Source organism: Wasmannia auropunctata, unplaced genomic scaffold, assembly GCF_000956235.1.
Source record: "Wasmannia auropunctata unplaced genomic scaffold, wasmannia.A_1.0 LD335977.1, whole genome shotgun sequence".
In the NCBI taxonomy this organism is placed as follows: domain Eukaryota; kingdom Metazoa; phylum Arthropoda; class Insecta; order Hymenoptera; family Formicidae; genus Wasmannia; species Wasmannia auropunctata.
In genome coordinates this window covers 142,418-158,202 of record NW_012026913.1, presented here as the reverse complement: position 1 = coordinate 158,202, position 15,785 = coordinate 142,418, and the positions used below count along the sequence as shown (strand labels likewise).

The 15,785-nt window shown below is 36.4% G+C and overlaps 1 protein-coding gene across 4 annotated transcripts in view; it reads left to right on the top strand.

The window, feature by feature from the left end:
* The window catches only part of LOC105454649 (beta-1,4-N-acetylgalactosaminyltransferase bre-4), a 114,041-nt gene that overhangs the window by 39,606 nt on the left and 58,650 nt on the right, over nucleotides 1-15,785 (top strand). For all 4 annotated transcript variants that reach the window (XM_011697418.1, XM_011697419.1, XM_011697422.1 and 1 more), the window contains exon 2: nucleotides 4,163-4,214. The gene's annotated coding sequence lies outside the window, so the exon portion shown is untranslated. The remainder of the gene's footprint in view (nucleotides 1-4,162; nucleotides 4,215-15,785) is intronic.

The window sequence follows — 15,785 nt, the reverse complement described above, 5'->3', positions numbered from 1 at the left end:
TATTTAAATGGAGTTTATTTAATTTTTACTGTGTATATCGGTACTCTGATTTAGTTTTATTTATATTTTAAATATTATTGATTTCTCGACGGTTTTTATTTAAAAAAAAGCTTGACTTTGGATTGATCGGAGAAGTCGTGAGCGAAGGTTCTGCACGCCCTGTGTGTCCGATCGGTTTGGGGGTCAATCGATTCGCGACTTGGAACCGGTCCAACCTTCGTGACACAGCGGAAGCCGTTCTTCTGTATAACCGATGCCTCTCGCGGGTTTTCACGTTCCATCGAGCGATCGGCAAAAGCTGCGGATAAAGCGGACGAAAACTCGATTTCGTTGAGTCGTACCCAAGGGTAGTCTTTGATCTACATGGTGTTTTGAACAAGAATCGCAAATGAAATAGATACTGTCTAAAATAATGATGTGAAGAAATGAATATAAAAAAATTGTAAGAATGAGTGTTAAATATTAAATTGTTAAGCAATATTTTAATATATAAGATCAAAATATTAGTATCGACTAGAGAGGAGGGGCGGATATACATTATTTGTATAATTCCTAAATTTCAAGGAAATATTTCTTTTAAATCAGGATTTTCCAAACTTTTGTGAATCGCGACCCATTTTTTAGAAGAGGAAACATTACAATCTAACTTTAGTGAATATGGAAAAGCGAGTGGGAGGGGGTGAAAATTAACTATACTTTATTTTACTTCTTTTTTTTTTAATTTTTTTATTAATCTATTAAATCTATTTTTCACATGTACGAGATGTACGTGAAGAATGCGCTTGTTTCCTATGTCTATTAATAATAACCTTAAATGTCGATATTGATATGATAGTCATTTTTAGGGAGTTTGATAATTGTAACTTATTTCGCAATATAATTTTAATTCCTACCATTGTTGAAAAGCCAATTTCACGCATTTACTTAATTTAAGTCGTGAAAAAAAGGGTAAATTTGAAAATTATGCAAAGTAATGAAATGTAATTTAACATTCTAAAATTTTTCCGTACCACCAAATATCGATTTATGATTATAGTAGGTCGCGACATACTTTGGAAAGCCCTGTTTTAAATAATTTTAAATCATTTCGATGAACAATTATTTAACGATAAAGGCTACTGCTATTAATATTATATTATCATAGTTTCCAAGTCACTAAATTAATACTGCGATGCTGAATATGCAGTATTTGACATTAAATGGCTTTGTTTTCATTTACAAAGAATCCACATTAAATACAATCCATAGATTAATGGGTAACACAAAAATGGAAATTTTTCAAAAAATTCTTATATTTTATGGTAGTTATATTTTTCGATTGCAGTGGCGCACGTTTGAAATAATTTTCAAGGGCAATTTGTGTTTCTTATGTTACTATTCCCAAAGAGGTGATTTGAAAGGTGAGGAACGGTTTGAAACGTGTAACGAAGAACGTTTCTCGTTTTCAGTTCGTCTTTAGTTTCTATCTCTCTCTTTACTCCGAAGGAGAGAGAAAAAGGGGGGAAGGGAGGGAGAGAGGAGGACGGGGAAGGGAGATGGGAAAGCTCGGAAGACCGTAGATTTCGCTTTTGGCTTGATTACGCGATAAAACACGTCGTGAACGAAGAGAATATCTCCTCGACGTTCGGAGCTAAGCGTCATGAATAAAGTGCATTGGGGTACGACTTCTCGAATCGAATTTCCTGTCCAAGATCTGTTTGTTTATCACGTATCGTCCCGCCGTCGATTTGTCCATTAAAACATGTCGCAATAAAAAGGGGTATTCTCGTTCATCCCCCCTCCCTTCTCTTTTCCTGTGCGCGCAATATCGCCAAATCGAAATGGCTTGTAAATCGCTCATCGAAAGCATAAAAAAAAAACGAATTTAGCTGGCTGAAAATCGATATGTATTGTGAGGAAGAAGTATCGTTTATCCGAAAACTGTCGTTATTTATCTGTTTTAATTTTCACGTCTTTGATTCGCTCTCTGTAATTATATTACAAAGATTTCGAATGCAGCTATTAATCGCTAAGTCTTTTATCGAGAGGAAATTAAAGAAAAATTACTATTCGCCACTCTGTTTTTTTTTTCTACCCTTAAATCCTCTCAGAAATTTGCGACTGAAATTGCACGCGTTTAAGCCATGGGAGATCCAATATAATTTTTCTCGCGCTTTTGTTAAAAGGATTTTTGGCGAGACGCTTTGAATTGGACGTAACTCGGACTTTTGTTCGATAATGTACCGTCACCGAAAATCGAAGTCGGTTCCGACTCGCACTGGCTTGTCTGTGTGATGCCCGACGTTTAATTGAATCTGCTTGCGACAAGGGACGCGATCGCGTCGCCCAATAGAACGACGTTCATGTTTCGCGTGAGAATCGCATTAGTACGGGTTTTGGTTGTACTCGAGAGGCGGGAGAGTTCCTTTTTAAAAGCAAAATGAATTGAAATTTCGTGTTTCACAGTTATTTATTTTCCAACGGACGATCTCACGATATTAAATACACAGAAATAAATTTAAATTTTTCTGTAAGCTTCAGTTAAATATTTGAAATTTGGAATTTCGCATTTTCACGAAAATAGCGCGGAAACCTCAAGTTTTTTCCCGCGTGTCCTTTTTTCGTCTAAAAAAGAGCGATAGGAAACTCCGCCGGTGTACCATGAAAAATTTTAATATCCGCACGTTAAGAATTCATGTATTCAGATCATGTCGAAGCACGAATATTCGTATATTTTTTCGACTCTCTATAAATTTATTGGAGATACGTGGGAGGCTTCGTGTAATCTATCAAAAGTAGGAGGTAAAGGCCATTCGTCTGGCAAATAAATTTTGTTGACTCTATGAATGGCTCTGTGTAACTCGTACTCCTCGTATAAGTCCGAGGGATTTACCGTGCGTTTACTTTTTCCCTGTTCAAAATACAGGTCGTCGTGTAGGCGGCATTGGGGGAAAAAATAGCATGCCTGTGTTGTCATTACGAGCTTTACGGTCGATTTTTTTTTACCCTCGTTTACGCTTTAATCCTCAACTATTATCATACTGCTCATGTTGCAGCTACAACTCGTTTTATTTGGTTTTGAACGTCATCGTCCTATTCGAACTGATATATATAAATGAAAAATTATATCAATTACTATTTTATCCAAACGATCAGAAATAGGAACGTTAATTTCAATTTAAATTTAACTATAAAAGAATATTTTTGAAGTGTCTAAATGTGCGAGTTAGTTGAATTTTTCTTTCTTTCTTTCTTTCTCCCGCGAAAATAATTCCGCGGAACATATAACTTCCATAAATTCTCCATCGTCATTTCAACATCACGTTTCAGTTAGTCATTCCAAGCCATTTTTACATCGCGAGTCTTGAACTCGTACTTTATTAAAATCTTTTTCTCCCACACGCGCGCAGAAGCTATCTCGCTGCTGCATGTAGTTACGCGGCGTTATTTCGCGCGAGTCATGCCATGCGAAAGTGGCATAATAATGTGACGATAGCGCGCATTTATAACTGCTATTTATTCGCAATTTTTCCCGCTGCTGGGATCACGTCCTTCGGACATTGTCCGTTGCATTATTTTATTCTGGCCTGCGGTTTCACATTCTAATCGCAAGAATCAGCGATGGCAACATTGTGTAAGAAAAAATCGTCTCTCGATCAGGTTATGTAATAACGATTGAATCATAAGTCGAACTAAAATACTAAATCGACGTCGTTTATTTCTTCTCCCAAGAAAAATAACTTGCCACTTTCTGCATTTCAATCTTTCAGATAAACGAATATTTTATCATATTTATTATATGTTTTATCGAGTATAATTGATTAAATATTTAAATAATTAAATATTTGCGCAAAAGTAATGAATTTTATATTGCACAGGAAAAGATTTACATGAATCAAAATATCTTGCGATGATATAACAATGATAAGATAAAACGGCAACGGAAATTGCTTCTGTTATTTTTAAGAAGTTTTGATTTTGTCACAGAACTTGTATATTCAGTGATAAATCTAGGTTACTTGTCTCTTTTGATAATCGTAAAATGTAATTAACAGTTAAATAATGTCTTTTTAAGCATTTGTTTTGTATCATATTTGTATAATGACATAAACAAATATTTTATATTTTGCGTGTTTATCTTTTTCATGATTTTATTCATTTTGGATTCCTTGTTTTGTTTCAGATAGAAGAACGGTTGCATCTGAGGCACGTGGACGTTTTGTTTTCTTATTAAAGTGAGTACGATTTCTTCATGTTATTTTTACTAAACTCTTACTAAGAATTTTGCATAAATTCGAATAAAAACTCGGAACCGTATCAAATATTTTTTCGTCTGAAATAAATTGAAATTATACGGTTATACGGTTATATGGTTCTACAATTTTAATTTACATGGATGTACTTTTTAAAAAATACAAGAAATTATTTAGTAAGTAATTATAAAGGTAGTAATTATAAAAAAACATATTTATAGCGCAAACATGTTTATATTGTGTTAACAGTTAAAAAAAAGGAAGTGAAATGTAATATTGCAGTAAAATTGATAGTTATGAGGGAAAGTTTTTGCAAAGTTAATTTTCTTCGAAATTGAGTTTCTTTGCGAATATTGAATATTGTCAGTTAGCTGGAAGATGCTCGTTTTTTATATGATCTTTTCCTGCATGTTTTGCTTATTTATGGGAGATCGGCAACCGAATCCCTTCGGATCGCGGAAGGACTCGTCGCCAAAACTCGACGATTGATACGATGAAATCCTCAATAAGAATCCAATCTCCGAAATGGCGCGGCAAAGTTCGTACGATTGCGACGAGTGCTTTCTTAATACCTGTCCGGTTTTCAGCGGGACGGAAAACTTTTCTCCCGCTTTTTTTTTCCTCTTCTTCTTTTTACCCGACCGACGAAAGTCCTCGTCTTGGAGAAAATCCAGGCTCCGATTGTAGTACGGTCGGCCCATTGGAACGAATCTGCTCGTTCCAATTCCCCATTCTGCCTGCGCGTAATAGTCCGACTCCGTTCCGATAGAAATCACCCCGTATATATCGTCGGGAACGAAAAATAGCCCTCGCCGGCAATGCGAACTGTTGATAACGAGTAGTTAATTCGTCTTCGAATCTGAGTGAATTCGCCGACTATTTCTCTCTTTACCCAATACCGTAAATAATATCGATCATTTTTATTCACTGGACTTATCTATGGAATTAATCGCTGTACTGATAATATTACCTTTATATGCTACTTGAAGATTCACGGAGAGAATTTTATTTTAAAATTTACCCTGAAAATCATGTTAATTGTGGGACAACACATTTCGACGAATTTTATGTTTTCATTATTTTTTTGATATATACTACAATAAATTTATTGTAGTGCACAGTAAAAAAAAAATAGAAAAAAAATTATATAAAATTTATCAAAATACTGTGTTGTTCCATGATTAACATGATTTTCAGGGTAAATTTAAAAAAAAAATCCTCTCCGTGTATACGCTAAACATTTTTTAGACATTGAACGTTAAAATAACCTGTGCAAACATTTTTAAAATTCATGCTAGATGTGAAAGAATAATTATCATTATTATTCGAGAATTTTAATTATCGCAAAATTACTTGATTCTCGCCACAGTTCATATTTGATTCATTTTTGTACCTATGATTACGTAAAGTAGCAGGAATATTACATGCGACGTTTCGCACGCATTCTTGTATTCATTGCCAAGGGACCTCTCTAATTTAAGTTGTAATTAGTACTCCAGACGTGCGAAACAGACGCTCCTTGTTGTTGCGCGTGTCGTAACAAATTGAAACGCGTGTCGAAGCGTCGCTTGACAAAATACGCCGTTGTATCGCTCGCTACGAGCGAAATATTTCTTTTCTCACCGCGTTACGTTTACATTTCACGAGGAGTCCTGCAGTTTTGTAGCGTGGATACGGAAGCACAAATCTGGAGATTAAAGCGCGAGAAAAACAACGTGCCAGCATCCGCACCGCTCGGTCCAGCGAGCGTTTCAGAACATTGTCTCCAGATAAAATTTTTTAGTAACGCGTAAGCCGCTTTAAAATCTTTCCTTTTTTTTCCGCGACGACCGAAGAGACCTGTGTCGATAAATCTCTCGTGGTGAAAACATTCCGCGAGAGAATAACGTCATTGTTATACTGGACATAGCGATACAGAAAAATAAAGAACCTGAAAGGCACATAGATTATATGTTCCTATATTTGTATATGTACATATACATATCTCACGTAATGCACTTTGGAGAGATTTCCATCTTTTCAAGCTGCGGATTTTAATTTAATCACGAAATAAAAGTTACACGGTCATTTCTTTCGAGACAATCGCGACGTGTTTCTTCGAGCGTGAAAAAATTGCGTGCACGGTCGGTTCGCAGAGATGCTTTATCTCTCTATCGCGGTCAACAATGAGTATTTTTATAATATACTTGAAAGTAGCATTAATACCGTGCCGTAATCGTGCTAATTGCATGCCTTCTAAGTGCGATTTCGTGTTCGCATTCGGTGCAATTTGCGGAACGCGCAATTTGCGATGAATCGCATCGCGTTACCATAACTATCTTTTTCTCTGTACGCTTCTGTTATAATTATTTTGTATTTGAAATGAAATTGCGCCTCGCGTTATCGTATCGTGGCTCTTGAAAAGTCGCGTGCACGTATCAGTCATAAGCTATTTACAAACTGCTTAATCAGATTTTGTCAGACGATTCTTATCAGAGACAGATGTCTACTTTGAATGTCAAAACTTTAATTATAAATCCTCAAACAAATTTTCATTAATGCAAGATTATATATTGTAACTGTAATCGAATAAAACACACACACACATTCCTTATGCTCAGCTTTTTTCTAATTTCTGATTGAAAAACAGCTGAGGCGTCGGTTTTAAATTACTTTGAATATAAATTGTTAACTGAATTGTTTTACTACTGCTATTATCGCTATATTTACTGATGCAGAAAATCCATGATCGATCGCGGTTGATAAAAGACGTATGAAGTTAGCATTTCCTGTGTATTCGCCACACGTAGAAAACCATTCGCACGTAACCACGTGTGCTCGGGGATTAACTTATGGAGAAACTTTGCGGTTGTTTCAGATTCTCGCACGAAATTTTTCTCTTTCTGAGAAAAATTTCTCTACCCCGCCCCCTCCTTCCTTCTCCTTCTCCTCCTTCGTCTCCTTCTTTTTGATCGAGTATCATTGCGAGTACGATGACGAACGTTACCTTCAAGAATGCTGCTTCTACAAGTCGCACCGCACGAAGGCTTGCACGGAAGCACACTCATACATACGTAAACACGTGTGCACGGGTGCACGATACCTCAGATCTCACTCACCCACACTATCGCACTGATGACCGGGCGCTGTAATTCATAAATAATTTATGTCGACATTGCGCGACGGTCACGCGATCTTGATCGTGTCATCCGCTTTTTACCTCGAAACATTTTGCCGCGACCTCCGCGCTCTGTCTGCCGTCCCTGTTCCGAATCTATCGGGAGTGCTATCTCGGTCATCGCTGATTTACACCGATCGATTTGTGTATCAAAATACCGGTGACCGATACCGAGACCGCAGAGCCCTTTTGGAGGCTCGATAGGGTCAGTAGCGAATCTTTATTCTTTCGAAATATGTATAGAATTAAAACGATTCACTCAACTGAATGTGAATTATTACGTTTACATTCTCATTTCAAGATATGCCATATTTAAATTATCATTTCAAGATATGGAAATTATATGTTATTTTTTAATTTCCATAGACGGACGTCGTAAGGACAGACGTTTAGCTTTTTAATCAATTACATCTCGTTTCCTGTAATTCTCTGTTAAATTCTTAATCTAAATCACATTAGAGAGTTAATTATAAGTCATAACTGATTACATATGTAGAATTACAATATGTAATGATTATGAAATATATAAATTTTTAATTAACATGTACTCTATATAATAGAGTATTTGGTGGAAAATGTATATTAACTGGAATAACGTTATATCCAAAGCTTTAAATGTCAACCGGTGTGTCGAGCCACTTCACAACTTTTCCGATATGTACTTTATGCTGTATTATTTCAGTATATTAATGTGTTAACTGAAATGACACTCCATTCTGTTTGGACACTAGACCGACCGCGGGTTGAACAATTTCGATCTTTCGCGGATGTACGATGTGCCAACGGCGGGACGCCGCCGTGCCAACTCGGTATCACGACACTCGGACGATTAATCGTCGAAATACGAGTCAGTGTTCGCCGTATTTTGTATCGACACTTGTTCGTTTGAGAATTCACTTGCGATTGCGGTCGCACCCGTAGGGGGGAGGGGGAAGGGAAAAGCGCCGCCACCGACAACGGCGCGTTTCGGCCAGTGGCTAAACTGCGGATCGTCGTCGTCGTCGAGCTGCCGTTTATGCGGCGGTTTATGTCAATGGCGGCTAAACGCGACTTTTGCGGAACAACACGTTATCGTTTGAGCCTTCGTAAACTGCGTGCAATTTCAAGATAAGAGTTTCATCGGTTAATTAAGATACGACGCGCCATGCACTAAAGCCGCATTTTACTGACTCGAGACATGTTAGATTGTGTTGACGGATGTGTTTCAAGTCTACTTGTTACTAAATGCGGTTCGAATCGAGTTCGCGTGCAGTTTAAACGCGTTTCAATTAGTGTTTATGTAGAAAATTTTTGCTAGAACGATTCAGTAAATCGGTACATGTGAAAATTACTCTAATGATGAATTTTAAATAAAATTAATTGCAATTTTACACGGATAATTTAAATTTTTACGAATGAAAAACGACGAACTGTTACAATAATTTGAAAAACATTCGGGGGAAACATTACATTTCTTGTGTATATATATCCGTTTTACAGCCATGCATTCTTTGCGTTCGATTATTTGCAATAGCTTTGCATTTGTTTGTATTTTATCTCGTTTTCATTCTCTTTATTATGCACGCGTTTCATTTGTTCGCTAAACACCGATCATTTGTATGCTAATCGATTCGAAGTGATAGTTTATGCTAGCTAGCTTATTATCTATGTGCATTAATGCGTTCCTGACGAGGACTGTGTATATCACTGATAGCAGAATTGTGTTATTAGCATATCATTATACGTACCTACTAATAATCACTCTAACAATAACTAAATACTATGTAGCTTACTCTAACAATAACTAAATACTATGTGTAACTTATTCTAACAATAAGTTAAATACTATGTAATATTTGAAGATAACGAGTAAATATTAGACGTGCTCTATCGGCGCTCGTTTATTGTTTATTATAGATGAAAAGATTTTGTAAATAACGACATATTTATCCGCCATATCAGTTAGAAAATGAAATTCTATCTGTGTGGAAATTGTTAAAATATCTTCAGAAGATGAAAACTGGAAAAATAAAGGTATATACGTTACCTTCCGTACACATATCGGATTCCGATATAAGTACATAGTCAGCGTTTATTTGGAGGAGAAATATTTTTGCGCATAAACGATCTTTCTGAAAATAACATGAGAAAGGAAGAGAAAGAGAGAAAAAAAGAGAGAGAGGGAGAGCGCAAGGGTTCCTGAAAATGGCGTGGTACTCCTGCCCTTTTTGCGATTCTCGGGATTAACGCAGGAGCACGTGAGAGGAGAGATGCGGAACGGGATATAATTTAAATTTGATTCCTCGTGCCGATAACGAACGCGGAAGTTTTTTCTTACAGAGATAAGCGGCGCCCAAGAGTCATCTTCGTCTTGTCTTTCGGTTCGCAAGACGCACGACGTCTGGTGCGCGGCGGTGATGGTTATGTAGACGGATTAAAGTTCGCTTAAAAGGCACCCTTCGCGGGGATTATTAACGAAGACAGTCGTTAAAAGTCGACTTTCCTGAATTCCTCCGCGTTCCGTCGATTAATTTCCCTTAGAAATCAAGAATAGGCCGACAAAAAGGAGACGCTCCGCTGGACGATCTTCCTTGGGCTTTCTCTAATTAGTAATAGCACTTTGCGTCCGTAAAAGCGTTATCCGATAAAAGCATTCCACTTCGCTTTGTTTTGCGCTTTGTTGGTATAAAGCACACAAAAATAATATAACGATCCTTTAGCCTCTTCACTTTATATTCTTACAACGGAACTAATTCACTGTAAGGCACACACAACGCCTTGCGAATTCTGCGGACTTCTCCCGAATATGAAATTTTAAATTCACGTCCGCGCGCCGGATATATGGATTCAGATATGGATTTACGCGATGAATGCAGATGCATGGCGAATTTTTCCAATTGCGTCGCGTACCAGATAAACGATCTAGTGGGCAAATGATAAAAATCCGCTTTCGATTGAGAAATTGAATTCCTCACGGAGCGGCAAGGGGCGAAGGGGAGGAGAAAGAGGGGAGAGGAAGAGCGGACTTTATGGCTAGCAATACGTGTCCCGAGGGAGAGTATTTCGAACGCACGATCTGAGGTTACGTTTTACTCGTAAAAGCCGGGTATAGAGGAAGCCGCACGAAACGCTCGATAACTGAAATCCAATAGAGAGAGAGAGAGAGAGGGAGAGGGACAGCCGCGCTTTGCGCTCGTAGCACTTTCCAAGTTGCCTCGTTAAAGTTGGCGAATTCCACCAGCCGTGAGACGACGGAATTCGATACGAGGCGGGGGAGGGGGACAAAGAAGAATACGACGACGAAACGATAGCTGTCGTTGCCGTACCGTAATTTCGGGTTCATTGCGCGCACCTGTGTCCCGACGACGACGACGACGGCGGCGGCGGCGGCAACGACGAATTGACTGCGGCGCTTTGCGGATTGTCGTCAGGCGGTGCGGAAAAATCGAAGATTGAGTTGCTTTATGTACCTGGGGAGGTGGTCCACAATGTTAGAGATTGCTTCGGAATTGTCGTCATTCCTCCACGATTGAAAAGTTTGTGCAGTGATTTCTATAAACAATACTGAGAATAAATCGATGATTTTACTCCTTTGCCCATATTTCTTTGGAATCATTAGAGAAAGACTTTGAGTGAGTTTGACTTTAATTTCAAGACTTCTGCAGCGACGATTTAGTTTCTTGCGTGGATGTGAATTAAGCCAAACAGTGATGATTTTACTTCAGAATGAAAATTTTAGCTATATTGACAAATTAAAATTTAAAAGGAGGAATTGGAAGAGGGGATGAATAATTTTTTCCTTAATTTATTTTAAATGGACTTTAACGGGATTTTTCAATTTCAGAGTTTGTCATTGAAGTATAAATATTACCTGAAGTCATATTAATTGAGATATAATATTAGAATTACTGGACTGAGAGGATCGATTAAATTTTTAAAAGACAATTACAATTCCGCCCACTGGTTATTCACTTTGATGTTTCAGTGTACGAAGTTCATAAAGCGCATCACAGGGTTAATTAGATATTTAGTGCAATAAACGGCGGACGCCGATGACATTCCACAATGTCGAACATGTTATAACAATGTATAGAATATTCAATCTTTTTTGTCGCGTTTTTTTTTATGTAATAACAGCCTACGACATATAAATTATCTGTCATACGAAAGAATTATTGCACAGCGCGAAACTTGATCGGACAGCTTCAATCGATTTTTCTGAAAGCGTCGGAAAATATAGAACAGACACGAGCGAATAACTCGGTTTGATGAAAATGAGTATTGATAAACCGCGATGCACTTTTTTACTCACGTCTCACTGTGTTTTCTATTCCGAGACAGTCGACAACCGAAATCGAATAGGATCGTTCGTGGAACTACTTCCGTGTATTCCTCCTCTGCCGTCAAAGCTGCAGGATTCTTTCCGAAGGTATTCGAGGCTTTTTGGAGCGGAGAGAACGACAATGAAGGAATATCGTATTTTTGATGCTGTACATTCAAAACAAATGTATTGCTATCTTTTATTTCAACATGTTATAACATGTTATAAATTGTTTTGAAAAGTATTCGTATCGAGATATTGGACAATTTGAAATTCATAACTACGAACATATTAGAAGTTTGAAAAATTGTCAGAATATATTGAATTACATATTTTTCCTCCGATTTAATGTATTTTACATCAGATACACCGTATATATTTTTAGTACCGTAACCGTTTATTTTGGATTTAAACAGATAGCAATTAAAAGCAAGAAGTGAATATGAATTCATAATTTCGTAAGATTCTTAAAGTACAACTTTATATTCAAAGTCTACTTGGGAACAAATTACGGGGATTTGCACCATTCTCTATAATAATTCCACAATTGTGGCTTGAGCGCAATAGCGTCTCTCGTAGGGAATAATACAGCTTCTCATTGGTTTCGATTCTTTGAAGAATCTCGAGGGAACGTCTCGAAGCACCTTGTCCATAATGGGATTATATATCCGCCGGCTTATATGTACGAGCATCTGAATAACTGCAAGTTCCTCCACATTATCTTCAACCCTGTCGTCACCTCAAAGAAGCTCGGAGAGAGTCTTCCATTGAGGTTAACGCCCGATCCAATTTCGCTTCTCTGGAGAAATACTGTTTCTCTATCGGTTTCTCTATCGGTGGAGTAAAAGAAGTATCGTTACGACGTATCATTCCTCTCGTTCGATTTTCTTATCTCGTAATATCTGCATAGCTCGGATATGCAGTGCTCGAAAGTAATACCGGTGCTTCAGTCTACTTCAAGTTAATTTTTCTGTTCGGAAATTTGAGTACTTAAAACTTTGATTTTAAAAGAATATATAATAGAACGTAATATATTTCTTAATAAAACAATATTTTCAAGTAATAACGAAACAGTGAAATTATTTTAAAAACTTTTTTAGTTTTAATTACTCGAATTTTAATTATATATTAATTAACCTGATATACAATTCAGTAAAGTTACTTTTATGCAGAGTGGGTACTATCGGGAAAAACCGGGAAAACCTGAAATTTTCAGGGAATTTCATTTTTACTCTTGAAAATCATGGATTCTCATGGAATTTTACTGGTAACTCAGGAAAATTTTTTGAATTTTACTTTTATTGTTTTACGCACCCAGTTCTATACGTTATTAGAACTTATAGTGCTTAATTTATTTTAAAGCTGTATTGAAAAATTTTCTGATCTTATCTGGAATTTTTAGGGAATTCTTTTACAAAATTTGAGTACCTATCCTGTTATGGTTTATGACTTCGTTTATTTTTAAATATAAAGTATGTGGAAAATTATAGTTACAGGAAACAATTTTTTTTGTTTGTATCCGGGATGTTGACTTACGCCCTAATAACCTGTTAACTTGCGTGATCAATGGCGATTTATTTTACTCCACTTTTTTATTGATTGTCGCGCATTTCCCACGTAATGTATGCATATATATACACATATATTTGTATATATGGGACATGCTATTCTTGCATCTTCAGATTTGATATGTAAATTTAATCGGATTGCATAAACGAGTAAAATATAAATCTAAATTTTTGTTCTTCAATCAATCTATATATATATCACAGTAGATCTACACTTATCGAGGTGATTATCTTCTCGAAGATATACTGCCGAGTCCGAGGGTACGGCAAAAATATTTGACCTAGTGCGGCGAACTACCGCGTTTCTTCTGACGGCGAGCGAGCGAATATATCGTAGCAATCAAGATCCAACCGAATTGACGTTCGTTTCACAGCACATTTCTTGCCTGCAAAGGTTCATCCGTTCTGACTTTTCTCGCGATTTTTTTCAAAACTTTTATCTCGTCACTATCAATGTCACGAAATATGCATCCGACGTGTATAGATGTAAACGTCTGTCATTGCAATAAATCGGAGCGATATGGCGTCCTTTCTTTCTCTGTTTGAAATATAAAGCTAATATTTATTTTTTTTTCTGAACGAGTTGTGATCTCTTGCTTAAATTTACACAAAATGCAAGTTTATAATTCCAACTTGAAGAGCTTTTAACCGAGAAGAAGTAAATGGTATATGTATATTTATAAATTGGAAATGCACAAATATAAATGTTTAATAGATACTTTTACATTTTTACTTTTAAATTGAAGAAAAAATGTATACAATATGCGTTTTGTATTATAGAATTGTAGAGATAAAAAGAGGCAGAAAGAAATGTTTACAATGAAGCAATTAAATAATAAAATAAGTATATACATAACATGCGTAATTATAAATTTATTTCCACATTACGAAGGAAAGAAGAAAGAGTTGTATATACTTTAAAAGTATCACGAATATTCTTGCAATATTTACGTTGATTTGCCTGTTTAGTTTATATTTCATTTGAATAAATGTAAAAGGATAGCCAGTGAAACAGAAAATTACATGGTCAGAACGCAGACACGGACATAATATAATACATCGCTCTCTCACTAACGAAATAAATTAATTACGATAAGTGTACGAAGAAATATAGAAATAAATCGGAACCGCGTGCGCGTTTGAAGCCGCGCTTGTTATGCTGGAAACCAATCTCGCAATAAATGCATATGCGACCAATTATTGTTGGAGATTTAATAGCATGAAATTTTCAATTACATCGAAATACTTCAACCGGGAAACGGCGGTGTTTGAAATTGCGTCATTCCACGTGAAGTGGATTCTCATTCGCAATTATTATCACGGGAATTATGGAAATTTTGCTATGTTTTGTGATGGAGCGATTCGAGTATTTGTTTATGAAAGAGCCTTACTTCCGGAAAGCCTAGTAACAGCCAGAAGGGTTTGCTGGATCGATGTAGTACATACTTGCGTTATGAGCTTTGTGTACAAAAAAATTTTCTTATACACCGCTCGAATAAAGACACATCAGGATGAAATTATTTTATATACACAATTTTGAGGGAACTTGATAATTTAATCTAATTATTTAAGCTTAAACTGAATAATTTAAGCGAGTCACATTTTATTTTATCTCGACTTCAACGCTTAAGATTCATCTTTTAAGACTACAAACTCTTCTAGGAAAATAAATTATGGCTTCCGGATTCTATGAAAATATTGACCTATTACGCAACGTAAAATATGTGAATGGAATTACATCTTGTATATTTTGATTCAAAACGTATTTTGTCATACGATTTGAAATTCTCGCGTAAGTGTTTATTGCGACATCGGTTATAAATCTCGAGTGATTTATCAATGACGCTTTTTTGATACATATCACGAAACATTTTATAACGGGAACCACTATTTTTTTTTCACGTGACAGTTGTGTGAGCGATCGAGGTGTCCATGGCAGTGTGTCCATCCATTTCTCAAGTTCGAATGAATTGAAGTGTTTTTGTGGAAACATGCGTTATTATCGCATTGTCTTCTGTAGAAAATAATAACTTTCGCATTTTCACTTATTTTTGTTATTATTTGAGAATTTTTTAAGAGGATGCTGAAAGGTCGGGAATTACCGACAATTGCAGTTGGAACGATAACTTCGAAAATACTAAACGGAATTAAAATCGCTTTTACAGGATTGAAATAGACATAAAATGTAATGGGGCGAGCTATTTTTTTGTAGTAAAAACGACAAAAAATTAAAAATTACCTTTTTTCGGGTCGTACAGCAATCATAACCTATCACCTGACGTAAACATTTCATTGGTATAAAAGTTCTATAACTCATACGTACAAAATAATTAAGTAGCTCGCCCCCTTCGGATTGCAGGAACAAATAATACAAGACCTTTTGAGCTACGATTGAAAACTTATAAAAAGGTTTATCGTTCCAACTGCAATTTACGGTAATTCGCACGCTTAGCTAAGGAAAAGACAGCAAAAATTGCGTCTGGCAGTAAGTGCCAGACTTTTCAAGAGATGGCACTTCAATAAGTTAG